Here is a 27,172-nt window from a genome sequence, read left to right as displayed (position 1 = left end):
TGCAAAATCAAACATTTATATCTGGTCATGCATAACAGTTACAGATAAGCTTTCAGGTACACAGGTAAAAATTGCTTAAACTTTACTTTAGCAAAGTTTAATCAATGTAGCTTAAATATTCCGTTTCCCTGAGCATCGAAATATGATGGAGCCCACGAGCCATGAAAAATACGCCTCTTCACATTACTTTATCACTGACCGCGCCTTTAATTTAAAGTATTGCGGCAAGCTTTCGGAGTATGCTCTAGCTTTACGAAAATGCAGAGTATTTTACATTTGAGTGGCGCAAAACGTTTCCTGTACTGTTTTTTAGTAAACATGCATTCTCCGCATCGGCAAGAACCATGTGGCGTCCTCTTTCGATGTGTTTGACCTGGTGCATGTCAGCGCTTTGGTTGGCTCATTTAAATAGGTTGTGCCTGCCCTATGAATGCACACTTTTCTCAAAAGTGCCCCCATGAGCGCGACTACAATCATGCTGCTACAAGAAAGCGTGCACCCTCTATGAGGTGTACAGAGGAGATTGTAATGGGGCTGTTTTTATTGACTGGAATTATTACTGCAAGCACTTACATGTAGTGAGCGCATAGACATGAGGGATGGTGCAATAGCGTGCACTGCACATTAACCGTACAAAGCAATCAAGCTCCCTGGTAGGAAATAGGAAAATGCTGACTTCCCGGATGCTCATACTGAAATTTCCCACAGCGATGGTCATGGTTCTTGCATAGTGCATCGCAGATATTAATGTCATATATAACCACTGCATTTTAGCGCGTATGTTATTAGCCTCAACATCAGTTAGCTCTGCAAACATTTCGGCGACGTGGTGAAAATGCAGCATGGACACGTTGACGTGAATGCAGTCTGTAAGGGTTGTAGTATTTTGGGCGTCAAACATGCATGGTGCTGCCTTTTGTGTTTGGTGCACTCGTCGATTGTGTGCAATAGTTAATATCTTCAATGAAAAAATTCATACTTCACAGTATTTCTTCTAGACTGTTAAATTGCACCAGATGAATCAATCGTTCGCCGCCGATAAAGGCTCTTTGCTTTTGCGTAATCAGAGGTAATTTCCCCAATCACGACGGAGATAAGATAAAAAAAAGGTGGCATGCTGTGAACTGTTCTGACAAGTTTGCCTTGTGGTCGGCAGGAAGCTACGCATTTACTGAAAGTTGCATTACGAATACAGAGCCAAATCATGGCTGAATGGTGTCGATTATGATTTCGGTTTAAGAGAGAAATGCGCACCTAAAAATAAGTTCTTGTTGGAAAACACAGCGCTAAAAATCTGTCTCAATTTATTCTTCAAGTTTGAGGTGGCGATCCATGGCACTTTGGCTACTTGCATGCGTGGACCGGACTTGCGATCCATTAGCAGCAGGACACTACGTGCACATGGCCTTAAATATACAGTGAACTTATATGTGTTATGTGAAACAGGCTCCAGACACTGGTGCGTGAACGGTGAAAACTGTTTACATTTTGGGCTTAGTAAATACTCTGCAAAGGGTGCAAGGTCCTTCCCATCTTCTGGCTCTCATCAGTAATTCTCCTTTGCATTATGCTCATTTTACATTGTGACGTTTACTTTGGGTTTTTGCCAGTAAACCACTCTAAACACATCTTCAAGGTGTGTCTACGAAGGAGCTGTAAATCGCCAGATTTCGAAACACTAATAAATAACCACTTACTACTACTGGGGGCGCAAGAAGAGAGAGTGGTTCCTAAGGAACGATTAACATTCTCCCGCTTCTGATAGATATATGCGCCATGACTCAAACAGGGGCCCTATTCTCGACAATTCGCCATTTTGTTCAAATTGTGACGTACGCGTGACGTGTGCAGTAGGACGGTGCCAGGTTACGTAAGCACACAATCGGGTTACGCATTGTGAAGAAAAAGAGAAATAAAGTGACAGAAAAAAGCGCGCTGTCGTCTGCTACTATATATTGGCGCCAATTATGAAAATCGACGGTGCTCCTGCAGGAACCGATACTCTGCAGTGCATTCCGTGATTCGGAAGCCTCGAGTTGCAGTGAGGCGAGTGAAGTATATTGTGGCGTTGCGGTATCGGTGTGTCATGACATACTTGCGGTCGAACATTCGGCATCAGCTACGCACGGAAAGGCTGCGCGAGTTTCAGCTGAAGAGCTTAAATAATGGAATAATCGCAGTGGGTTGGTGCAAAATGAGAGGGGGAAGTAGCATTGCTGTTCATAAGCGCTGATGACCTCTCACATTCACTTAGCGGCTTTTAAATGCAGAAACTAAAACGTTTAAGGACTTGGTCGAAAACAGAAGGAATCGACAGATTTCCAAAGTAGCTCCAGCACTGATGAAGAGGCGCCGGCGCAGCCGGTAATGTCCATCCGTGAGGACAACGCTCGCAGTCTCAAAGTATCAATTACTGTTAGATACTGGCTGTGCTACCCATCTTTTTCTTTTTCGAAAAACAGCGTTATGAAAAGCTACGGTTATAACATATTGTGTCGGCTTGAGCTGTGTAGAGCGCGGAAAGCAGCGCAGAGAGAAAAAGCGTGTTCCACACACACACGACGTAGAAGGCATACGCTGGGCCTCACTCCTAGTCGGTTAAATTTTCATGCGCTGGCGTGCGATAAGCTCTTGCGAAACGTAAAAGATATCCGAGAAAGAGAACAAAACAGAACTGAATAGCAGGAAGGTTAATTAGGCGATTCTCAGCTTACCGTACACGTGCAGAGGGGGATAAACGGACAATAAGAAAAGAAAGCGAAAGATGATTGAGGAAATCATGGTGGCAGTCTCCTTCGGATCTTCGAGGGGAACGGACACGCGTCTTTCGCTCCTCTGCGACTAGGCGCGTTCCGCGTCAGTCGCCTCTCAGAGCTCGGCGAGAGCGGGTGCGTGCGGCGCTCGCTCCGGCGAGCTCGTGCGCTCCCGCTCTCGCCGCGCTCTCGTCAGCCTTGACCGTCCCTCACGCATTTGTGCGTCCTGTTCGCCCCCTTCGGGGGTTCAGTCCTCCCTGCTCCAGCCCGCTGGTGCACATTCCCTGGGTCATCGTCCCCATCTCGCTGGCTTCTGCCAACCTTCCTGCTGCCGTAGTGCCCCGGACCCGTGACTTCCTTCGCGCACCTCGTAGCTGCTGCGTGAGAGGTGCGACCCAGTGCTGCAACCGACTCCAGGATCACCGGACCCTCACAGTGCGCCCCTTCCGCCCTCGAGGCGTCGACCCAGTGCTGTGCCGGTGACCTGGATTTCCCCGCATAACTCCCCTCGTTGCCTCCACGTTTGCGGCGCGCCCTTGCGTTGGACCGGGCTCATGGCTACTGCGGCGGCCCACTGCAGCTCCTCCGTGGGCGCATCCCTGCTGGCCACTGCCAGTCTCCCGCGGACTTCACGGTCCGCGGGCCCTGACGCACCCGCGTCCCCTGCCGCTTCTGCGGTTCCCCCGCTGCTTCGCCAGCATTCCCGTGGGCCTTGTGCTCACGGCCCTCGACGCGCCGCCTTGCCAGCGGTTTCTTCAGCGTCAACCGCCGCACCTCTGCCACGGCAGAGGTAAATCAGCGGGCCTCCCTGCTGCCGCCCGGATTCTCCAGCGACACAGTTTCCCGTGGGCTCCCTGCTCGCGGGCCTTGGCGCGCTGTCTACGGACGGTCTCCACAGCGCCACCCGCCGCACTGCTGCCTTGGCAGCAGTCTATCGCGGTCTCCCCTGCTGCGGCGGTTGCCCCAATCGGCGTGGTGTCCTGCTGTAACTAGCAGTCCTTCCTGTGCCTCGCAGAGGCGCAGTACCAGGCCTCGCCTGGACCACCCGCAAGCGCTGCTGCACCGGAGGCTGCGCACCGGACCACCGACCTGCCGACGCTCATCGGGCTGTTTGCTTGGTGCGGGCCACGACGACAAGACGATCTCCCCCCCCCCCCCACCCCTCCCAACATCCCACTTCCCCATCCCCCGGACACCAAGAGTGCCGCCGCGACATTAGGCCGGCATAACCCGTGTCCGGTTCCCCCCCTCCCCCCCCCCCTCCCCGTGAATATCCCAAAGTTCCCAACCTACCAACCAATCATGGTATGAAGCTAGGGCGGCTCCGCGCGCGCGTATTCCTTACTGTCGAAACGGTAAAATGCATATCAATAAAGTGAGAATATTTTGAGGCTGTATTAAAAAAAAGGAATCAACACAAAATGTCACTCAACTACATCATATGATTAGAGCGTACCGTCATAACGTGCTCCGGAGTACTTATTTCTTTCTAAAAAACAAGCAAATGGTGAGCCCGCATGCATATTAAAAGAAAACTTTATATACGAAACACATCACATATGGCAAGCGAACATGTGCCATGTACATGAAACATACATTTCTTTATTAAAATAGAAGCTGTGGGTATTTTTGCTTGCTTTGCTCATCGTAGAAAGGCTGTTCAATTCATTAACATTGCAGTGAGTGAATAATGCAAGGTAAAAAGGGCAGTGTTTAGGGCCAACGTTTAAGAAAGTCTTTGGTGATCCCTCGCTGCCTGTCGCTGTTCCTGCACAACCATCGAATCATATGACCACTCAGGTTGTACTCACGAACCAATCAGACAGATGATTAGAAGGTACCGTGGTGCTCTTTGAGATTCATGATGGTTTGGTGGACGCTGTTTAACACAGAAATAAAGAGAAGAAAACACAGAACTGGTGCCTTTATTTCTCTTCTTCTTCTTTTGTCTCTGTGTTAAACAGCGCCCACGAAACCATCATCAACAACCTACAACTTGCCCAACTTCCCCTTCTGTTGCTCTCTAAAATGCCTCGTCTCGCGCAGATTAAGCGCTTGAGTTAGCGGGCCGCATTGCTGCGCTGGGCAACGACGACGCGGATCGATGGTTTCTCTATGAGAGCAAAGCATTTGCAACGGGAGGGTAGGTACAACACTCGTGCGGCTGTAAATCTGCGTCTTCATTATTAATCTTCTAAAAGATGACGCAGCTGATAATTTCCCTTATAACGTCGTTTCAGTGCTTTCTGCAATTACAAAAGATGTGTCAGCTTACTTAACAACCCACCAAAATCTGTACCAAACTGCGGTAAGTTAACAGCCGCCTACATTGCACGTCGAATTCGCCACGTTTGTTTCCCGGCCGCCTCGAGTAGTCCAAAATGCGGCGCCCAACTTAGGTCATTTACAGCAATGACAGAACATCCTTTACGTAATGAAACGTCATTTTGACGTCATCAATAAATGTTTATGTTTGACGTATTTTCCGCCACACAACGTCAGCCAATCAGATTTCAGGAGTCGGCTCTTGACAATGGGTGGTTCATTTCAGCCCATTCGTAATGCAAGCGTAATAAGTGCTTCCCTTTCTGTCATATATACCTCTGTTTTCCCTCCACAGTTACTTATATATACCCTCCATGCATCATGAATACCGCTACTAAAAATCCGTTTTCACGCTCGCGTCATTCTTACGTCACCGCAAAAAGCTAATTCGACACTGCTGAAAAATTGCAATAGCGCTCGCTTGCGTTGGAACGGAAGCCAGCATAGTTATTAGTGACAGCAAAACAGCTGTCTGGAACTTTGGAAAAGGGAGGGTCTCGAAGGAGGCAGCCAAAATTTTAGAGAAAGGAAAACTTGAAAGAAAGATTCGAATTATTTGGACCCTCGCGCACGAGTCCGTCCCCGGCAACGAGGCGGCGCACGAGCTAGCCCGAGCTCTCTACTTCCGGGCAGCCGTAGAGCCGCCTGATTGCGATGGGATGGACGAGAGGCTGCAAACTTATAAGGAAATTTTAGAACACTACCGACTTAGCAGAAGGTCCCTGCCACCACCGGACCGAACGCTAACTAACAAGGCAGCCGTCGCTTGGCGGCGCTTGCAAGCTGGGAATTTCCCAAGTCCCGTCTAGCTTTTCCACGCGCAAGTAGAGGAAAAGGCGGACGATAAATGCGAAACCTGCGGAGAAAGGGGTACTCTGGATCACATAATCTAGCAATGCCTTGATTCCCCTGGCGCCAAGGAAAACATAAATAGTAGAGAAGCCTGGGAACTGCTACTGCGGAGCGAGTCCCCCGCCAACCAGCAGCAAGCTGTCCGCCTGGCGGCTGAACTCGCGAAGAAACACTGTCGCTTCGCCTGTCTTTAGTCGCGGAGGCCCCGGCCTCCGTCCCATAGGCCTGCGTGCCGGGGGCGGGGAGTAGGGGGCCTCCTACATCGGTGGAAAATAAAGTTCATAACAACAACAACTAATTAGACACACCAAAATTTCGCGCCACAAATTTGAAACACGTGACTGTTCTGCGAAACAATCAGAGAACAAAAATGGCGCCGAACTGCAGCCATGTGTGTCGAGAATAGGGCCCCAGGATCTTCCTATGCAGGCTTGGATCTGTCTGCAGCATAGTGGTTCTGCCTAAGTCAATACGATTTTAGTTTCGATGCCTGGGCGCAGCCATCTTAGTTTTATGGTGGCGCCCCGTATGAGCCAAACTGCGAAAGTCCGCTCCGGCTCCTCCTGACGCCATCTTGTTCTGTGCTGTGCCTGTTGATGCCGCGGTGCGGCCGTATAAAAGTGCTGTTTCGCGGTGTTTGTGAAAGCTATCCTACACCTTGGTACTATTTTGTGTTTTATTTGAGCGCGCCAGCAAACCGTATACAATCCGTTTGGCATGACGGCAGCTGTTGGAAACAGCACTAACGGCCGTGGCGACTGCGAAGGACTGCGCTCCGCTTCCGCAGGCCGAACTCGTCAGAGATAACTGTGAGGATGTACCTATTGTATCTTTGACGATACACGTACATTAATTTATATTTTATATTCGCAATGGTCACTGTACACACAAACACACAGCAAATGAACCGCACGGGCAGCTATCGAACGCGGAATACACATACTGCGAAAGATGATTTCCCAGTCATCGCCGCATTAATTTAACTTGAAGTACGACCCATTTTATGTCATGTATTTCCTCTCGACCGTGCATATTTATATTCGATGTTGCACTGCTTTCATTTCGCATTAAAGGCACGGGCAGCGTTCACCGAGGTTATGCCGCTAACCGCTGCTATCACGTATACCGAGCTTGGCGAATGCATGCGTTTCTGTGATGCGCCGGCTACCAAGTGAGAACAGCATACAATCGAGCTGTCCTGCTTCAACGAGGTATACTTTCAAGTTACACCACGGTTCAAGAACAGCACATAAAAAAAAGTAGTGTCTAAAGCACCAACCGTCGACGTTTTTACCCAGGTACGTATATGGTGATCCACTTCTAGCTATAACACGGTCACTGCTTTCAAAACAGCATTGCGTCGGATACAGGCGCTTATCGAAGCAAAGCGACATATGCACAGTGGGACGCGGAGGTGATCCTTCGCATGGCCTGCCGCCTAGCTTTATGGAATGGCCGCGTCGGGCGCAATGATGCTTTGAGTGCAGTGGCCGTGTTATATAGCTAGGATTTGATCACGCTGTACGTCCGGCGGCGCAGCAACTTCGTATCCCCGTCCTGTAGTAGCGGCATCATTTGCATGACGTATTGTTGAGCAAAACGTCGAAAAACGTGCGCTCTCAGCTGCACCATTAACGAAGACGACAAATTCGCAGCACGTGCCGCAGCGCTTACGAAGGCGGTGCGGTGCGCCTGCCGGTGCGGCGGACGACGACACTCTCGCCAAGTACTTCTCCCTAGCCGTCGCTAGGCCTTAATTGTTTCGCATCGAAGGCACATCCGACGGTGCTTTGTAATTACTCAGCGCTAGAGTAAACTGTCTCTCGTCGAACTGCCTCACTGCCGATCCCATTGTATCAGTAAAAGAAAGAGTAAATTTCGGTGACATCATATCAGCGGAGCCAGCCTGCAGACGATGAGCCTCGCGCGCCGCACCAGAGGCTGTAGCAGGCTGTGTTGAGAAACTTGTTCGTATTGAAATTACTAACAACGCGGTATGGATCAGAGATCTACAAGGAAGTTCTTGTTTTTTTTTTGTTGTTGTTGTTGTTGTTGTCGGCTTATTATTTAAGTGAAGAACCGATTTTAGCACGCTCTTCTGGCGCCGGCGGAAGAGATCCGCCGATAGTATCGTTGGCGCGGAGGGCTATCGGGAGGCACGGCCTGCCCGGCGCGCGTGTTTACTACAGCGGAGGAAGTAAAATGGGCATCATATTCGTGAGTCCGTCATTGGTACTAATTCTGCGTGGCTTACACAAAACGTTCATAGGCGAATTAAATCAGGATGGACTGTAAAGCGGTGAAGCAGAAACATATCACAGCCGCACTCGGCCTTGCATGCTTCCCGCATAGGTCCTCGGCAATCATCTTGCGATTTCTTTGATTGTTTGTGCAGTCCATAAACACGCATTGCTGTCCCGATGGCATTACTACTAAAAAGGAGTGCTAGTAAAGACATTTAGGTCTCTCAAATGACAATATATTGAGGTGCAAAGCCACTCTGCTATGCATGAAGCGTGCGCTGCACAGCTCACTCGGTACTGGCAATAGTGGGCCAGGGCAATGAATTTGGTTAGAGAGTATTTTCCTCCTCTTCTGCTTGCTCTCGATAAAACGGTGTATATGGGCGTGAGTACGCCTATATGCGCGAACACAGCCCTGTACGTGTTCGCGCTTGCTCAAAACCAGCATGACTCCCAATGAGTGTACTAAGCATGTTTCTGAAAACTGAACACAGACTGTAGTGAATCGCGATTTAGTTCTTCCCACACACCCACCTTCAGCGCGACCGCCGCCATCGTCCGCGGCAGCACTGCCCCGGCCGCCGGAAACAACGCCACGCCGGCCGTGCCCTTCGAGCCTTCCGCAAGCCGTCCGCGCCAGCGATACGGCAGCTCTCTTGCTCCAGTGTCAGAAAAGTGTGCTGAAATTTAATTTTCTCGTAATAATTTTAGGACCCAGGCAGGGGAATTTAAAAACATAAATCCTTTTTGAGAAATATTCACCCATATACGTTTGGAGTTTTTCTTCCGCCGGTGTGGTGGCCATGTTTTATACTCATGCTCTGCTGCTAAAACATCGACGAAAATAATTTTCTTCACTACAAAACAATGGGGTTGACAGGAAGTTTCATGATTGAGTGACCCTTTTAATAAAACGTCTCGCTGATCACTTACAAAATGGCGTCCGCTGTGGCTTCCATGCTAAGCAATGTAGGCCTAGCGACGATTATGGAGAAGTAGACGGCCAGAGCGCCGTCGTCAGCCGCGCTCGTGGGCGGCACCATTGCTGTAAGCTTACGGCATCCTGTTCTGCAAGCCTCATGAGCTTAATTTATAGTTTCATGACGCGGTTGAGGCGAGACTTGGGCCTAACAACGAGCAACTAAACGATCGATGCAGCTAAGAAGGGACGGGGTGTTCGGTACCTCGATGGAGCGTGCCGCACCTTATATATACATTATACGCAGCTGCGCTGTCGGGCGCTACTCGAAGACTACAAAAGCGCAGGTCGGTCCTGTACGCATATTACGTGTTCCTTTTGAGACGTGTATCAGAGTGCAGTGTATACGTTGTTCGAGCGGGCCAGCTCATATGCGGCGCAAAAGCGCTAACAGAGATCGAAAATCAGTTTGCGGTAACCTCGGTTAGCGGCATGATTACTATTTGGTCCGGTAAATCGGCTGCGCGCAACTATAGCGTGTAACTCGTGCACAGAACATGCAGAAAGCGACGCGGCATCGGTTTATGTCGTAACCGGCTACGCCGGTGGTCAGATCGGCCAGCGGTTGCCGCAAAGAAAAAAAAATACTGTAGTTTGAAAAATATCTGCGCAGCTCCGATAGGGTTGAAGCTTTGAAGTTTAGTTCTTGCCACATCAGGAATAAGATGCACTACACTGTTAATATTTTAAAATTGGTGTCATGGGCCCTTGAAGAGGCTTCTCTGCACTAAAAACACTTTTTTCCGCGGTCCTCTTCTTCCTCGGTGCCAATGGCTCATACCCACAGTGGGGTCATTTGTGCGCTTTTGATTTCTTTTTCTTCTAATTGACCTTTCCTAATTATTCTGTTCGGCGTCTTCCTCTTTTCGTTTATATTTAATTGGTTTTACCTGCGATAGCATCTGGTTCGGTATTTCATTTCTCTCCCATTTATTTCCCTGTGTCTTGAGAGTTTCCCAATAAAGTGGCCTGAAGTTGCGCCAGTCACTTCCGCTGAGAGCGGTTGCCTCTCGCGGCAAGTTGCAGCAGCACGTGAGCCGTTGGCAGACTGGCGAGCGCTTCCCCGACAAAGAGGAGGAAGAAGACGGGGTCTGCGAAGCCATTTTTTCCAGAGGCCTACAGCAACAAGAGTTCCTGATCGCTGGTGGCTACGAGATGAACGAGTCGGCGACTGCGTCAGACACAGGAACATCGCTCCAAAGAGCGTCATCCATGGCGAGTGAGCTGCAGCAGCGAGCGGACCCGGCTGGCGATCGTAGCCCGTCACCCATCTGCCTCCCGGAGGTGGACATCAAAGACATGCTGAGAATCTGGTGCACTCTGAGCCACCCGAGCCAGGTACGCCCCGTACGGCCCGCAGCCGGCTACGTTATGCGCAACGCAGACGAAAACAACGGTCCTTGCCGCATGAGATCGACTCCCAGGCGGACGAGTTTCGAGTCGCCGTAAGCTGACGTGGCCATAGAACAAACCTGGGTTTCTGTAGCCTATTCTACTTATCCCTGTACGAGTGTTGCGGTCAACAATAGGCGGTTTAGCGACGTTCTTTCGCGTCTTCAATACACAGTGCTTTCAGGTATTTGCCCTATTGCCCGGATCGAAGGGACATCGCTGCAGAGTACGAACCAGTCCACCTAAAATAGAGGAAAGGGGATGATGGTGCTGGGCAGCTGCGCTGCCCTGCGATCAGTGGTTTTTGCTTCATGACGTTATTAACGCGAGAGCGTTACCTCGCTATGTTCGAAGATTTCTGTCCGCAGACCATGTCCGCAGACTGTGTCTGCAGCAGTTGCAAGTAGAGAAGAGGTAGAGGTTAATGAGTGGTATCAATCAACAGAGGCTACCGTAATGTTGGTGCGGAAAGAATAATTAGGCAATAAGTTAATCAGGTAAATAATTATAGGCAAAAAATGTAAAAGTTGTCCACAGTAGTTGTAATTGCGAAGTGGTAGAGGTTAATGAGTGGTGTCAATCGATAGAGGGTGACGTAATATTGTGTCCAAAATAATGAGGTCAGTAAACTAATTAGGTTAATAATAGAGGCAAAACACGCAAAATCGTGTCCGCAGCAGCTGTGAGTTATTTAAAAGTCGTAGAGATTAACGAGTGGTGTCAATCTATAGAGGTAGACGTACTGCGAGCGAAAAAAAGTAGGGTAATAAGTTAAATAAGTAATTATTTAGAGGCAAAAAAATGAGAAAGTAAAGGCGAAAATGGTCAAATTAGCTAGGGACAACATTTGAATGTATCACATACCTAAATATAATTAAATCAGTCAATAAAGGTGACGTCAAGTATGTGACCTCACGCAAACGGAAGTAGAGCAGAAAAAGGACGCAGGAAGGGTTTGGCACGCAACTTAAAAATACCAAAGACTAAAATGAATAAACAAGAGGTGAATTGATGTGACGAATATGATGTGACGTCACGCAACCGAAAGTAGAGCCGGAAAAGGGTATAGGAAGGGATTGGCGCGCAATTTGCAAAATCGTGACCGCAGCAGTTGTGAGTAATTGAGAAGTCGTAGAGGTTAATGAGTAGTGTGAATCGATACAGCGTGATGTAATGTTGTGGGCGAAAAAATGATTAGGCCATTCGGTTAATTAGGTTAATAATTAGAGGCATAAAATGAAAAAGTAATGGCAAAAACGGTCTCATTCGCGATTGGCTTGGCGCCTAATTTCAATGTATCAAGTATTACAATTGTTATTTAAATTAGTCAATTAGGTTGACGTCAAAATGTGACATCACGCAACCTGAAGACGAGCCAAAAATGGGCATAGGAAAGAATTAGTGCGCAATTTGGAAGTACCAAAGACTAAAGTAGTTAAGGCAGTCAATTAGGGTGACGTCAAGGAGGTAACGTCACGCAACCGGAAGTAGAGCCGAAAATAGGCATAGGAAGTGATTGACGCGCAATTTGAAAGTACCAAAGACTAAGTAGTTAGCTAAAGCAGTCAGTTAGGGTGACGTCAAGGATGTGACATCACGCAACGAGAATTAGAGCCGAAAAAGGGAATAGGAAGGGATTGACGCGCAATTTGAAAGTACCAAAGACTAAAATGAATAAACAAGAAGTGAATTAATGTTATGCAGATAGAGGTTGTGACGTCACGCAACCGGAAGTAGAGCCGGAAAAGGGTATAGGAAGGGATTGGCGCGCAATTTGCAAAATCGTGACCGCCGCAGTTGTTGGTAATGGAAAAGTTGTAGAGGTTAAGGAGTGTCAATCGATACAGCGTGATGTAATGTGGGCAAAAAATGATTAGGCCATTAGGTAATTAGGTTAATAATTAGAGGCATAAAATGAAAAAGTAATGGCAAAAACGGTCACATTCGCGAATGGCTTGGTGCCTCATTTCAATGTATCAATTACTACAATTGTTAAATAAATTAGTCAATTAGGGTGACGTCAAAATGTGACATCATGCAACCTGAAGACAAGCCAAAAATGGGCATAGGAAGGGATTGGTGCGCAATTTGGAAGTACCAAAGACTAAAGTATTAAGGCAGTCAATTAGGGTGATGTCAAGAAGGTGACGTCACGCAACCGGAAGTAGAGCCAAAAAAGGCATAGGAAGGGATTGACACGCAATTTTAAAGTACCAAAGACTAAAGTAGTTAGCTAAGGCAGTCAATTAGGGTGATGTCAAGGATGTGACGTCACACAACGAGAAGCAGAGCCGAAAAAGGGAATAGGAAGGGATTGACGCGCAATTTGAAAGCACCAAAGACTAAAGTAGTTAAGGCAGTCAGTTAGGGTGACGTCAAGTATGTGACGTCACGCAACCGGAAGTAGAGCCGAAAAAGGGCACAGGAAGGGATTGGCGCGCCACTTGAAAGTACCAAAGACTAAAATGAATAAACAAGAGGTGAATTGATGTGACGTAGATGATGCAAGGTCACGCAACCGGAAAAGGGTATAGGAAGGGACTGGCGCGCAATTTGCAAAATCGTGACTGCAGCAGCTGTGAGTAATTGAGAAGTCGTAGAGGTTAATGAGTAGTGTCAATTGATACAGCGTGATGTAATTTTGTGGGCGAAAAAATGATTAGGCCATTAGGTTAATTAGGTTAATAATTAGAGGCATAAAATGAAAACGTAATGGCAAAAACGGTCTCATTCGCGAATGGCTTGGCGCCTCATTTCAATGTATCAAATACTACAATTGTCAATACTACAGTCAATTAGGGTGACATCAAAATTTGACATCATGCAACCTGAAGACGAGCCAAAAATGTGCATAGGAAAGAATTGGTGCGCAATTTGGAAGTACCAAAGACTAAAGTAGTTAAGGCAGTGAATTATGGTGACATCAAGGAGGTGACGTCACGCAACCGGAAGTAGAGCCAAAAAAAGGCATAGGAAGGGATTGACGCGCAATTTAAAAGTACCAAAGACTAAAGTAGTTAGTTGATGCAGTCAATTAGGGTGACGTCAAGAATGTAACGTCACGCAACCGGAAGTAGAGCCGGAAAAGCTGATTGGAAGGGGATTGGTGCGTAATTTGAAAGTACCAAAGAGTAAAATGAATAAACAAGTGAATTAATGTTACCTAGATAGAGGATATGACGTCACGCAACCGGAAGTAGAGCTGAAAAAGGGCATTGAAGGGATTAGCGGGTAATTTGAAAGCACCAAAGACAAAAATGGGTAAACAAGAAGTGAAGCAACTAGAAGGAACCAGAAGCAACCAAAAACAGCATCCGTGCTTTCGCGTTACTCCAATACATATCCTCGAGAGCTCTTTAATTTTTTGCTTACGCCCTCTAGGGACATATTTATGCGGCATTGGATCTTTTGTGGAGTTCTTTACGCGAACTTCAGATGTGACTGCACATATTAATTGCTCAATGGCCCCGAAATGTATTATCGACATTCTTATTGCAGTCAATCTTGTACAATGCTAATAGGAGCTCGTACAAACAAAAACGCTCGGTATCGGATTCTCAAACATTGATGAGCAGCAGCTACAAAAGCTCAGTTTCTTGGTTCTTCTTGAATACTCAGCTCTTCGGCAAAGCGTTCACTTTTCATACGATATTTTCTGACTGAATCTGAAATCAGGACCTTCTTCTATTATGTTAGAACGCAAGACATCTGCATGCCTACCCGCCGGCCAAAACAAAGCCTAATACAAGTGCTTCATGAACGTCTCACTTCTGACGAAGCGCACGCGCTGTACGTATTCGTCGCGTGCCTGCAAGAATCTTCTTTTTCCGGTCGTCGGCAGCTGACAACAAAGGGCGGCCCCAGCGCCTGGATGGCCGCGGAGCTGGAGACGACATGTGGCGAGGTGATCGAGATCAACTTCAACCTTCCTGCCGGGGATGTTTCGCCAGTCAAGGGATATCGAAAAAAGAAACGCCGACAACCAAGATATCCCAAAAAATCACGTCTACAGGTGCGTAATTGCGCGAACATCCGCGGCGCCTTTCGACTCGAGGTAGGCCCTATATTTTGCTGCTCTGGCGTGCAATGCGGGTTCCATTGTCAAACTTTTATTTCCCACGGGCCGATAGCTAGAGAGAAGGAAAAAAGACGAATGATGAAAATAAATCACAGACAGAGTTTGCTATGTTTGAATAATATTCGTAATTTTCTGAAATTCTCGGCTAATCTGGTGGAATCCGCCGAAATCCTGTAAGATGCTTACTGCCCGCTAGCTCCCCTACGAGGTACCGTTGACTGCGTAATCGAAGCCCTTTCACAGCAGCAAGGACCGGTTTTTAGCCCTGCTGAGCCATCAGGAGAGCGCAGTAGATAGAGACCCTCTTGAAACGACAAGTTACCGCACTAAGACCTATTTGGCCGCCTATTTTCTCGCCGGCAGAACGAAACTGGCAGGATGTACTAATTTCAGTAACCTTTTATCGGAGTGCGCTTGATCTCTTACATGCATGTCGGCACGATAGCGGCAGAAGGCAAGATAGTGCCTTCTCGGCCTCTCATATTCTTGACGGACACATTCTGCAACAGTGCGCAACACGAAATTTATACCCTATTAAACACCCAAAATTAAACAAGTTGTGTCACCTTGGGCCACAACATGGTACTGTGCGCCGAAACGAGAAGGCTGCACAGAAATGGCACGTCATATTTATGAGAGAGAAACAGCGAGTGCCTCCTATGTCAAGTCTTACTGAAGCGGTCGATGCTGGTTGCCCCAGGACGTTTCGTGAAATGTAGCGTATACAGTCGACTTCCCTGTGACGATATCAATGTCTCGTAGAATGCGAAGTCCATCATCTAACCTTTCTAGGCGGAAAAGACGTCAGACCTATTGTGCCTATGCATTATGCAGCTATTCTCTATTAAAGCATGGTTTGAAAATGTCGTAAATGTACTGTTTGCAAGCGCATCTTTTCAAACACAGGCATAACTTGGTGATTTCGAATGCCGTGTGCGCGACATTTATGCTTTATATTTTCTTGTAGAGAAGCGAAGCCAGTTTTGTCAGCAGACTAAATAAATAGCCATCAATATGTAGAAGGAACTCGCGGTTTTCGTGGCTGTTTTTGAAAAGAATGCATCGTTGTCATCGCTGTTCTTACATCGCCAATCATTACAGACTCCGCAGCCGTCAATTATGCGCCGGGTGCACACATTTTACATTCTGCTTCTAGCCATTTTGTTTCGATAGCATTTAGTAGCGAGAGGTCGCCCGATGGTAGTGTCAACAGGATATCGATTAATATTACCTTAATATGGTGACAATAATTGAAAGTGTGCCGATATATAGTTGCTCGCAAGCATCTTCAAAAGCGCACTAGGTTGCCTGGGCTGGTTGGTTTTTAAAACCGAGGATTTGGAGGTAAAGAAAAGCTTTTTGCGGTTTAGTAATATCAGTGTTGGCGGACGTCAAAAATTAAAGTTCTTAATTAAATATTGATGGTAAATAATTACCTATTGGCGATAGGCACCCGTTTGTAATTAGTGATTTGTAGCCGGCCATTAGTTATAACACGATAAACATTTAGAATTTTGAAAATGCGATTACCCTCTCCGCTTTGGCTCGACTATTTTAGACCATTTCTCGTGCCATTTGAAAACCGCGGGCCGGCGGCGGGGCAAAAAGTGACGTCAATCAAACATGTCACTCTGTCACGTGGTCTGCACTGCCCCAAGACCCAGGCTTGAACACCGTGGCAATGCACGCGTCTGCTGGCGCTGCGCCGATGAAAAGTGATAAGGTGTAAGGTACTCCCGCTACATCCGCGGAGAGCATATATATGCTTTGCTGATGCATGGCGAGCGTGATAAACGCCGATAAAGCCTGCAGTACAGCACAAAGCGGCGCGAAGTATTCAGAAATAAAACAAGAATGAAAGTAGCGGAGACAGCTTAGGAAACGTCTTGGAGTCATCACCTTGCAAGCAGACTGTTTTCGCGTCAGTTGAGCGCTGACAGGGCCGCAGCCAAGGCCCATGTCGCAGGGAAGTATTTTAGGGCGTCTACTTTTTAATATATATCTGAATGATATCGTCAATATTAACTCCAATGCAAAATTTATTAATTCAGACGACACTAGTATTTTTTCAGCCGGCAATGATATTAATCTCCTTGTAGAACAATGTAACAGTGCAATGAAATCTTTAGAGGAAGGGTCGAAAGTGAATGCAATCAAGATAAATGGAAGGAAAATAAAAGCGATTATATTAATCAAGATATTAAAATAAACTCACGATGCATCGATTTAGTGGAGCATTTCAAATGCCTTGGTGTCACCTCTTCCGCTAACCTGTCCTGGGCTAATGATGTCAAGCATGTTCTCAGCAGAATAAGTCAAATAACTAGTGTAATAGGTCGTTTAAAATATATTCTTCCCACACGCATCAAACTTTTGCTTTATAATTCACTCTTTCAATCCCGAACTATTGTCAGTTAGTATGGGGAAACACAACATCCACTAATATAGAATACATCCACCTGTTACAGAAAAAGTATCTCCGACACACATATAATGCTTCTTATACTGCTTCGACATCAACTTTCTTTAATAAGTCTGGTGTAATTACCGTTTACAATCTTTATAGATATCGCTAAGTCGTATGTACAAACAGGAAAGCCACAGGAACGTGAACAATCTACGTAACCTATCCCAATGACAGGACAGAATTCTAAGTTACATCACGAGACATTTCGAAGATTGGTCAGTACCGTCGTCGCGTTCAAATTACGGGAAACAGCATCTTAAGTACACAATACTGACACTTTTAAATTATTATAATTCTGTCCGTTTCGATCTTTTCACGGCATCCTACAAAGACCTCCGGGAGATGTATTTGATTTCTACGTAGTATTGTCTAGCATGCTGGTGTTTTCTTTTCCATTTGCAACAATGAGTTCCTATGTTCTCTTGGTTTAAATTTTTACTAATGTGTGCTATGTTTACATAATATTAACTACGTATGTGTATGCGTGTTTTAATGAAGAGTATGTGTACATATGTAATGCTGCCATGCTGCCGAAATAAGGGATTGCGGACCCGTCAAGCTGTCCATGGACAGATTTTTTTCTACAATCCCCCCATCTGTATTTGATGGCAAATAAAAGATTTCGTTCATTCCACTCGGGCAGCATACATGCTATGACACGTGTACCGAGCTGTGCCAGTTCAGTTGACGCGAAATCACAGAAAATCGAGGTAAATCGTCTAAACCACGCCAGTGATAATTCATGGTCATCCCCAGGCTAAAATGCTCTGTGGTTCCTATATTTTACCCTTCTAGCTTTACGAGAAACACCGAAATCAGGAAATCAATGCATAAGTCAGGGCTTAATTACTGTTGAATCTGACAGTTGATCGAGAGTGGTTAACTGAGCTGGGCACGCCGAATGACTGATAATTCTGCTTCAGGTACATCTTCGCTAAGTAAACATGACAGAAATCATTTGTTTTCTAATATTAATGTGGTGATTGTATGTCGGAAGGACCTGTATTGATCGCCGTGATCTCGAAATCACGAGACATGTTTAATTTCATCAAACAATCACGGTTTCAAGTATACAAAGTGGTATTTTGTAGCGGCGAATATTGCGATGTAGTCATCCTCGTTCGTCGAAAAAGATTTTTTTTTTTTTTCAGAAAGGGTAATATATTTAGGTTCCAGTTGAGGATACCTTCGCTCCTACCTGGCCTTCCTCCAAGATAATGCCTGATGTGTATCAAGTAAATCACAGCGCGAAACCTGTTAGTCATATCGAGAGCTGTATACGACAGCATTTTTCCGCGGATTATGTCACCCATGGTCGTCCGTTCTCAGCGTTGTATGCAGTAGCTGAAAACTGCACACGAACCCTATTCTTGATTTGCTGGTGCCTGTTTCGGCTCCAGTGAACCTGACGAAGTGAGAGAGTGTATAGCGAGGGGAAGAATATGGCTACACCGTATGAAAGAGAATCGAACTATAGGGTAAAGGGGGAACCTCTGCTCACAAGACAACTTTTGGTCTGGAGGACTAATTCGCACAGACGAGTCTCATCGTCGAAACGTTGGTTTGCGAACTGAGGCTCGCTCTCAACCCTTGTTCGGTTGTTTCACAAAGTGAGACAATGTTACTGTTTTCAAGGGTCCTGTTAGCCTCAATCGATAAGCTACCGCAAGTTATGCCACATGTATGCAAACAACAAGAAAACCAGAATAATTATAAGATCAGGCTTCAAACTGAAGCACAATTTCTCCATCACCGGCCAATATCGCAGGTAAACTGCGACGCGTCATCGTCACTTTTGACACAGATATCAGAGGCCAGGCTACGCGACAATTCGCATCATAGAGGTGATCACGGGCTCTTTTTCTGTGCTAAAGTCACGCGTGTGAGTCGAGGGGCATGGCATTTACTTGCAGAAGGAGTACATGTAGCGATCCCGAATAAAAAAAAAAAAATGAGCGTGTGTATATATTAACATAAATGTGGTCAGACTGCGCTTTCATCCCGCGGGAGATAGGCAAGCTTCCTTGGCCACTGCACGAGAGCACTACGCCATACCTAATCAGTGTAATTCTGCCACTCTCTCGCGCTGTGCACACAGCACGTCGTCGTGCTCATCAATCCATCCGTGCACAGTAACTCCAGAATGCAACCATATCGCATAGTCCTTGTAAGCGGCTTTATGCTTTCCCAAAATTTTATTGAAAGGAAGGTCACCAGTCACCGATTTCTCCCATATTTGAATGAAGCCTGAACTTGAAACTCTATCTTCGAGCTGAAAGCGAAGTGAAACGCGAAAATGCTAACGCGCATACTTCACATTAAGCCAAATAGCCTAAATCGACTGTAATAGTTTCTCTCCCCGCCGGAGAAGCACCGACAGAAAAAGAGATATAAAACTCATATTTCTCTCAGTAAAAATCGCACATGATGAGATTGGCATCTGTGCGTGATTATTGCTTTTCTTCTGGACGTTAGTTACTTTTTACCACCCATGTAAATAAATGACAGGTGACAACGAAATGAAGAGAAAAACTTTGTCGCCCCGTCTTCTACGTATCTTTTTTGTCTGGCTTTGCACCCGGTCTCCACCTGCCAGAGGCATGATCTGCATTTTTCGAGGCTGCAAGGCTTAATAAGAGAAGTGCAAGGATCCCAGTGTGTTCGATGGAGCAATGGAGCTGTCCTAGTTGGCAGCTGCTTCCATCTCGACCATGTCGTCTGGTTTCGTGAAGTCACACAAGCCACCGATCCAACAGTGCCTTGCCGTATCACTCACCAGCTGCCGCCTTCCAGAGGTGGTGATTTTTGAAGGCTACGAGGCCTCAAAGGATCGACACCGACGGAGGCGGGTAATATTTCCCTGGCGTGATGGCTGTAAGGCTCACTCGTTAAAAGTAGACATTGGATTTAGTTAACTTTAGTACCCACTATCAACGTGCACGCATCCTCAGGATTGTAGCCGAGGAGAGCAGTCACGATGGCCGAAGCGACGGGGAGATAAAACCGCGTGGTGCTTGAATTCAACTTTCAGACATCACGTGCAATTCATCGCTATAACAGCAACAAGAATGAAGCGAAAGTGTAACGTGATAGCATGAACGCCTAATTGAAGCCGAAATTCCGCTTCCTACTGTATCGACCTAAGTAAGGTTTTTGGTCTTCACGGGGATACAGTAGATTCGACTTCCGGCCACAGAGAGCGGCGGGCGTGTTTGCGAGTGTGCTACTGCCTAACTGGACTGTTATTTCCCGCTTCAGTGACTGCTGTCTGGGACGCTGCTATCTGAGCCCATAATTGTCCCTGCCATCCGGCTTTCTGTTGGCGGCCACCGCTGCCAGGTATTACCCCGTCGAAGTTCTCTTTTCTTTTCTCTTGCTTGTTTGACCTCGCAGGACCACAACAAACGACCAGGTGTCGTCCCCGAAGGTGTCGACCTTGCGTCAGAAACCGCTGTGGGCCAGTCAAGCCCATGGATTCTTGTGAAGAATGCGCACGGGGCCGTAATGGCTCCAAGGATGCAGCTGCTGCCATGCAGCAACCGCTTTTCTGCCCTTGCCGACATTGAGGAGTCTAACAGCACGGAAGGCAAGTGTCAGAATACTTTTCATGAATCTCGCTTCATTTCCACCGCCCCAAACGGACTGAAAAGAGCGCGAGAACCGTTCCTGTTGACGATCGACCGGCAATACACTACCCGCAGCATGTACGAATATCCCCAGACGACCGGCCAAAGTCAATTAAACGCTGCCCACTCCCATTATTTCTCGGAACGAAGGAGGCGTCTGGAACAAAGTTATCAGCGGTAAAAACAGAATGGCACGAAAGGCGTGTCAACGCCGACCGACAGGGCCCCGCGCAAATATACCAACACACCATCATCCTTTGTCCTAAACAACCATGGCGCATCATTGATGAATACTTTACACGGACAGACAGTCATTACGCGCCACATTTAACTCATCACCGTCTCCCTGAGGAAGATGTAAAACCAGAGTTTTCGGTCCACTACTTAGGCCACAGCATCCAGCTCACCGTTGACGTGGTGGATCAGGAGGCTCGCAATGCACTTCTCGGTACATAGGCTGTCGCAGCTAACTTGGACACCGTTTTTTAGAAAATACGGTATGACCTGGCACAGTGAATCAAATTCGGATATGTTCAGAGTTGCCTATGCTAGCCTCCAGTACCTTTTCATTCACTACAGTTGGTTAATTTTTAAAGACTAATTAGTTATTTGTTTTAATTAAAAACAGCTACCTACATTATTTCCATCAAACTAGCCTTTACACAAAGGGATATTTTTACCTGCCGAAAACGACGCCTGACGCAATAAAAAAATTTCTCATGACTGCGGCGTCACTTTAAACCCTCGAGACGCGTCCGAGATAACAAAAGCCGCTTTTCTTGGTCGTGCTCTCTACGATTAAGGTGGATGTACGCACAAGGCAAATGATTTAAAATAACAGCTGGTCACGTGACATTTTTTTTTGAAAACCTATAAATATTTAGGCGTAAGTCGTAGCGTGATGGAAACTACGTAGCTATCCGTTTCTCGAGAAGACCTATGACATTTACATTCACACTTTTTTTCTAAAGTCAATAATAAAAAATAGCTGATTCGTCTATACTAGTTATTCAACTGTAGTGAAAAAAAAAATACTGGAGGTTAGCATAGGCGACTCTGAACCCCTCTGAATTTCTTTTACGGTGCTAGGGCAAACCGAATGTTCTAAAACGTTGGTCCAAGTTAGCTGGGTGCCGATCAGTGGGAAGGACGCCCCGTTTCAAGCGTGCGAAACCTCTGACCATAATAAAATCAGAGGAATTGTTAGAAATGCGGGCGATATGACTTCTGAGGAAGTAATGAGCTATTTGTATTGCCACAAGGGCAAAATCCTGCAGGTGCGCCCACTTGGTGACAAAGGCATTGCCATGATCACTTTTGAAGGCAACAGCCTGCCCTACAAAGTCGGACTGCCGTCACAGTCAGTGTGTTTTCGTACCGTCCACGAGTTGTGGCTTGTGGTATATATCACAAGGTTGGGCATCGTAAGGAGCAATGCCCCAACGCGGACGCATCAGGATTCTCCACTTGCGGCTTGTAGCGACAGGCACGCCATACATTAACACGAAACCGAGATGCCGGAATTGCGGTGGTTCTCATTTGACTACGGCCAAAAATGGTCCAAAATGGTGTCAAGTAAACTAACAAATTGCGCAAAAAGCGTAAACCGCCTGCAAAACATGAACGCAAGAAAAGGCAAGCACGGGGCCGCCAGAACAGCGAATACGAGAACGGAATGGAACAAAACTCGTCCACACCGGTAGCCAAGGTAACACGGCGCAGTTTCTACACCACCTCGCAGACCTAGAAAGCAGCCAAACACCTACGCAAAAGTTGCTGAACAGAAGAAAGACGAATAACAGCCAGTCATAAAAATGCTTCGTCAGTTTCACCAAGTTCACCCAGTGCGCTCACTAAGCAGTCTGTTTTGTAAGGAACGCCAAAGTCAACTCAAAAGGAAGTAGATAAGCTAAAGACAGGGCTCTTGCAGTATCCTCACAATTAGAGCAGTTCATACGCCAGGGTCCAACAACGTATTAGCCAGGCCATAGAAACAAGCATCCACACCAACATGGAGCGCCTTATGCTTTCGGACACGTTTCCCGTTGGCACTATTCATCCAACAACCGCGGCAGCGCGTGCTCTAGCTACCTCTCAGGCAGGTCCAAACTGAAGTATCTCTAACGCCACACAGCCTCACCATGGCTAACTCCTGAGGGCCATTGTTGTGAGAAACCGTCCCACAATGCAATTACGGTCGCTTCGCAGCAAACGTGCGGACATAATCGCCCGGTTCTTCAGCAGGCAAGAGTCCGAGGTAAGACGATTAGCTATCGCCCTTCAGGAGGTCAATGGGCCAGGGCTGCAAATAATGGGTTATGATGAATATTACGGGCTGGCACTTCTTCAACACATCCCAAACCCACACTTGTATAGGAGAGACATGTCCTCAAGTAGACGCACACGCCACCAGATCTTACACTGAGCACCCGTCCACAAAAATTTCGATGGTAGTTGTTGGATGACTGCATGGGATGTGAACACTTTCCTATACTTATACATTTTCGCACAGGCCATGTCAACACGAAGGTTAAGCAAGCCGCCACTACAAGGCTAAGCCACACTGCACACTGCGATAAATTCCGTGAGGTACTGGGGCAGACGTCTCCACCCAAGAACATTAAAAAGTTGGTGCCACAACTATGCGAAGCCAAACGAGGGCCGCCAAGAGCCTTCGGGTTCCTCCTGACCACCCGAGCCTGATCGGCCTTTGTCAACCTATGGAATAAAAGACGTTGGACTCCCGGACAGTACAGGAGGCCTGGTCGTGCTGCGTACCACAAAACAAGGTTACATAACATAACGCTCCGTTGAAAATTATACAAATACGCTCTCATCAGACCGCTCGATGAGATGACTATGTGTGAATCTGTTAACGAGCAAACTCATCCATCTAAATTTTGGGCCATCCGGCGTTCTCTTCTCTGCCAGCGGAAGACCGGCGTGCGTGGTACTCCAAGAAATAATCTGGGCTCAATCAGGCCGCTCAGGTATTCTTCCTGCAGATCTCTTGAACCACAGACACCATGTACGAAGGATGAACCTTTCGAGGACAGGGAACCACGCATCAGACCCTTCCCTATGCCGAGCTGGAGCATGCCCCGCATTATGCTAATGCGCGTAGTACTCCGGGAGTCCATCAGGTAGGAGTACGTGGCCGGCCTACGCAGTTTACCCCCAACTACAAGCAAGCTTTCCACGAAGAGTTTAACTGAGTCTGGGATGCTGTGGTACTGCCCTCCACTCGGAAGTTCTCAGCGGTAAAAGCCATTCCGAAGCTTGACAAGCCACTACACACCTCATCCAACCTCCGTCCTATCTCCTTAATCTATTGCGTGTGTAAAGAGTAATGAATATCATGGTCAACATGCGATTGATGTGGTACCTTGCAGATGTCAACATTTTGCCCCCTACACAGTATGCATGGATTCCTCCTTGGACTATGCACACAAGATGTACTGCTCCGTCTCAAAGAGGATACCCTTGACCCTACCTCGGTGCAACCACGGGCTGTTTGTAGTGGACAGGCAAACAGTTTGTTGGTGTCTCACACGGCACCATTATGACAAAAGTTCGCAACCTTGGATTAAAAGAGAAAATATACAACTTCATAGCTAGTATCTAAGAGGGGCGAAGCTACCAGTTCCACGTTGGCCAGGAGACCAGTTCTATCCGCGTGAACTAGGTAGGCGTCCCTCCGGGTTCCGTGATCTTCCCAACTTTTTTTTTATATAGTTATGAACGAGCTACCGAGACACCTTATGGACTTGCTGAAGCGAGTGGTTTAAGCCGACAACGTCACAGTGTTTACACATCACGGGTCTATCGGTGAGCAGGAGGATGTCTTACAAAGAGTTCTGACATCATTCATGACTACGTCAAGGAAACTGGTTTACACACTTCCCCGGATAAAACCGAGTGCGTTGTCATTCACGGTGGCCGGTCCACCTCAAGAAAACAGGAAGAGAAACAGCATTTAGAACTTTCCATCGGCAACCAATCCGTCGAGCAGCGAAAACCCGCTATCCAAATGCTTGGTATGCACCTGGACGAAAAATTCACAGCTAACACTTGTATCAAAGGCGTCGCGAAGACTACCAAAGAAATTCTGCACGTTTTTCGCATAATCAGTGACCCGCTCAGGCACAGTAAACGGACGTGAAATGCGGCAATTCTTCGAAGGTTTTCTCGACGCCAGCATCATGTACTGCCGTATCATCCTCTAAACCGTACCCAGTTGCTCGCGCTCAACCGCTTACTGAACGAGGCCAGACGCATCGTCACGGGATTTCTGAAGTACACACCTCTTAATGCGCTCAAGAGCTTCAGCAAGCTCAATGACCTGTCAGAGCTCCTTGACATGCACACTCGCACGCAGGAGACGAGGCTCCTTAGCACAAACGCTGGGCAGCACATACTCTTGCTCCTCGGGCACGATGTCCACGTATCGCCCATTTTTCCAGCAAGACTTCGCCGTTGGAAATTACGTCACCCACTGAGCGGAACCCACTTCCACTTCATATGGATGCTCATTAGCGAATTCGGCGTCGGCATTACGCCAAAAGGCATGCAAAGGCTACGAGCTCATTGCATTCATCTGAACGTGTAGTGTGCACGGACGCTGCACTTCCTGCAGAGGGCAGCAGTCAAACTTGCTATGCCACTGCTTCGTACGACGAGACAACCGGAAATCAGGACCGATATCACCATACATTGGCATTAGCGCCATTCAGTACCCAGTACCCAGGCCGAGCTAATGGCCATCTTAGACTATTTGGAATCGGTTTTCACAACTTCGTTTCAAACTGATCCCATTCACAGTCACGTGTATACAGACTGTCAAGTTGCCTGTCGGGCATGCGCCAACGTTATAATAAGGGCTCTGTACTGCAGAAGACAAGGCATAACGCATCCTTGGGCCGCGAACGCGGTCAGCATGTCACCATTCATTGAGTCCACGGTCATTGCGGTATCCCTGAAAATGAGAAGGCTCATAGACTAGCGCGTGCTGATCTCTCTACTGCGCTAGCCAGAGTTTCCGATGCTCCATCTCCTTCCTTCGTTACCACATTAGGTAGCAGATCCTATCGCGGAGAGTCATTCGATCAAACTACATCGTGCCGCCTACCTCACGCCAGTGGGCAACCCCCTCTCTATATTTGCGCTTCCACCGAAGGTATTTACGCGGCGAGAATCGATCCTGCTGCGGCGGATACAGCCACCATTCTTACGCCTTTCTTGCTGAACCGTTTTTCCCGAGGTGGCACGACGCCCGCTGTGTCCACTTGTTATGGAAATGTCCGCTCAATATATAATCTCGGCTTCGTGCTCTAGACACCATTAAACGGGGACCATGGCCTTCTCCTCTCTGGACCTGTGCCTGCCTTAATCTTTCACCTCATACAGTGCCATCGCGCTCTGGCGGCCAGTCCTTGCACTTATCCGTCGGAGCTAGGTGCCGCTGGTCGGCGATCAGCTCCACAACGTCCACGAGACGCATGCAGCTACCACTTAGCTAACCCCATGAAGTCCGTCGATAAAACGGAAGCAGATTATTTCTTCTATTTTACCACGCCCTCCCTCCTTTTCACCGTAGTGGCTTCGAATGTAGAATAAACGTGGTTTCAATCTATCAGTCGGGTTACGGCGGAGCACCAGAAGGTGTGCAACATATCAGGCTCCCAGGACCGAATTGCCCGTGCCCGGCGTACGTCCCTGGCACGCGCCGCTCCAATTTTCTCCGCAGTCCGCCGCTTGTGCGCTACAGGCCTCATCATCCTACCAACCAGCGGAATGAAGAGGGGGGGGGGGGGGGGGGGGGGGGGGGGGCGCTTGGGGGTACCCTATCCTGCCTAGACTGGACGGTGAAATGGATGCTGCTGAGAGGCCATTTTCCATTTTATGTGTCCTCTCGAACTGAGAAAAAAAAAAAAACAAAAAAAAAGTGAGAGGGAGTCCGGACCAGCAAAAGCTTTGCCAGCCTTAAAACCAATTAAAAATAACTAAAAAAGAGCAGAAGCTCGAGATAAAAAAAAAGCACTTTTTAAAAGCGATAGAAGGTATTAAAAAAAAATTAAAAAAAAAAAACCAGGTCCATGTCGCAAGGTGGTCCACGCTGGTTTAAGAAGAATAAAAGGAAAAACCCAGAAGGTAGCATCAAGACCTGCAAATGAAACAAAACAGGAACCAGAACCAGAAAAGAAGGGAACAGCAGCAAAACAACAGTCATACCAAATGACAAATAACGTACGGAGAGGGAGGCTGACGTACAAAACCCGAAACATAAGAAAAAGGAAGACTGAGGTAGAAAAGTAAACAGGACCGTCCAAAACAAAGAAACAAAAATCGGGTGAACAATAGAGAATTGCAGTCTTTTACGGCATTGTAATCGTTGGTCCACAAATTAAAGAGAAAAAAAAATACTGATTTTAGGAACAGAAGAATCAAGCAAAAGAAA

At 47.2% G+C, this 27,172-nt stretch overlaps 2 pseudogenes; both read left to right on the top strand.

The window, feature by feature from the left end:
• Positions 1-21,171, top strand: part of LOC146205993 (uncharacterized) — a 60,127-nt pseudogene extending 38,956 nt beyond the window's left edge.
• Positions 21,172-24,878: 3,707 nt separating this feature from the next.
• Positions 24,879-26,234, top strand: LOC146205992 (uncharacterized; annotated as a pseudogene).
• The last annotated feature ends 938 nt before the right edge of the window (positions 26,235-27,172 follow it).

The sequence above is a fragment of the Amblyomma maculatum genome, chromosome 1 (genome assembly GCF_055883805.1).
Source record: "Amblyomma maculatum isolate TAMU_Amacu chromosome 1, ASM5588380v1, whole genome shotgun sequence".
Lineage (NCBI taxonomy): Eukaryota > Metazoa > Arthropoda > Arachnida > Ixodida > Ixodidae > Amblyomma > Amblyomma maculatum.
The sequence above is the reverse complement of the archived record's forward strand: the minus strand, read 5'-3'. Positions and strand labels throughout refer to the sequence as shown.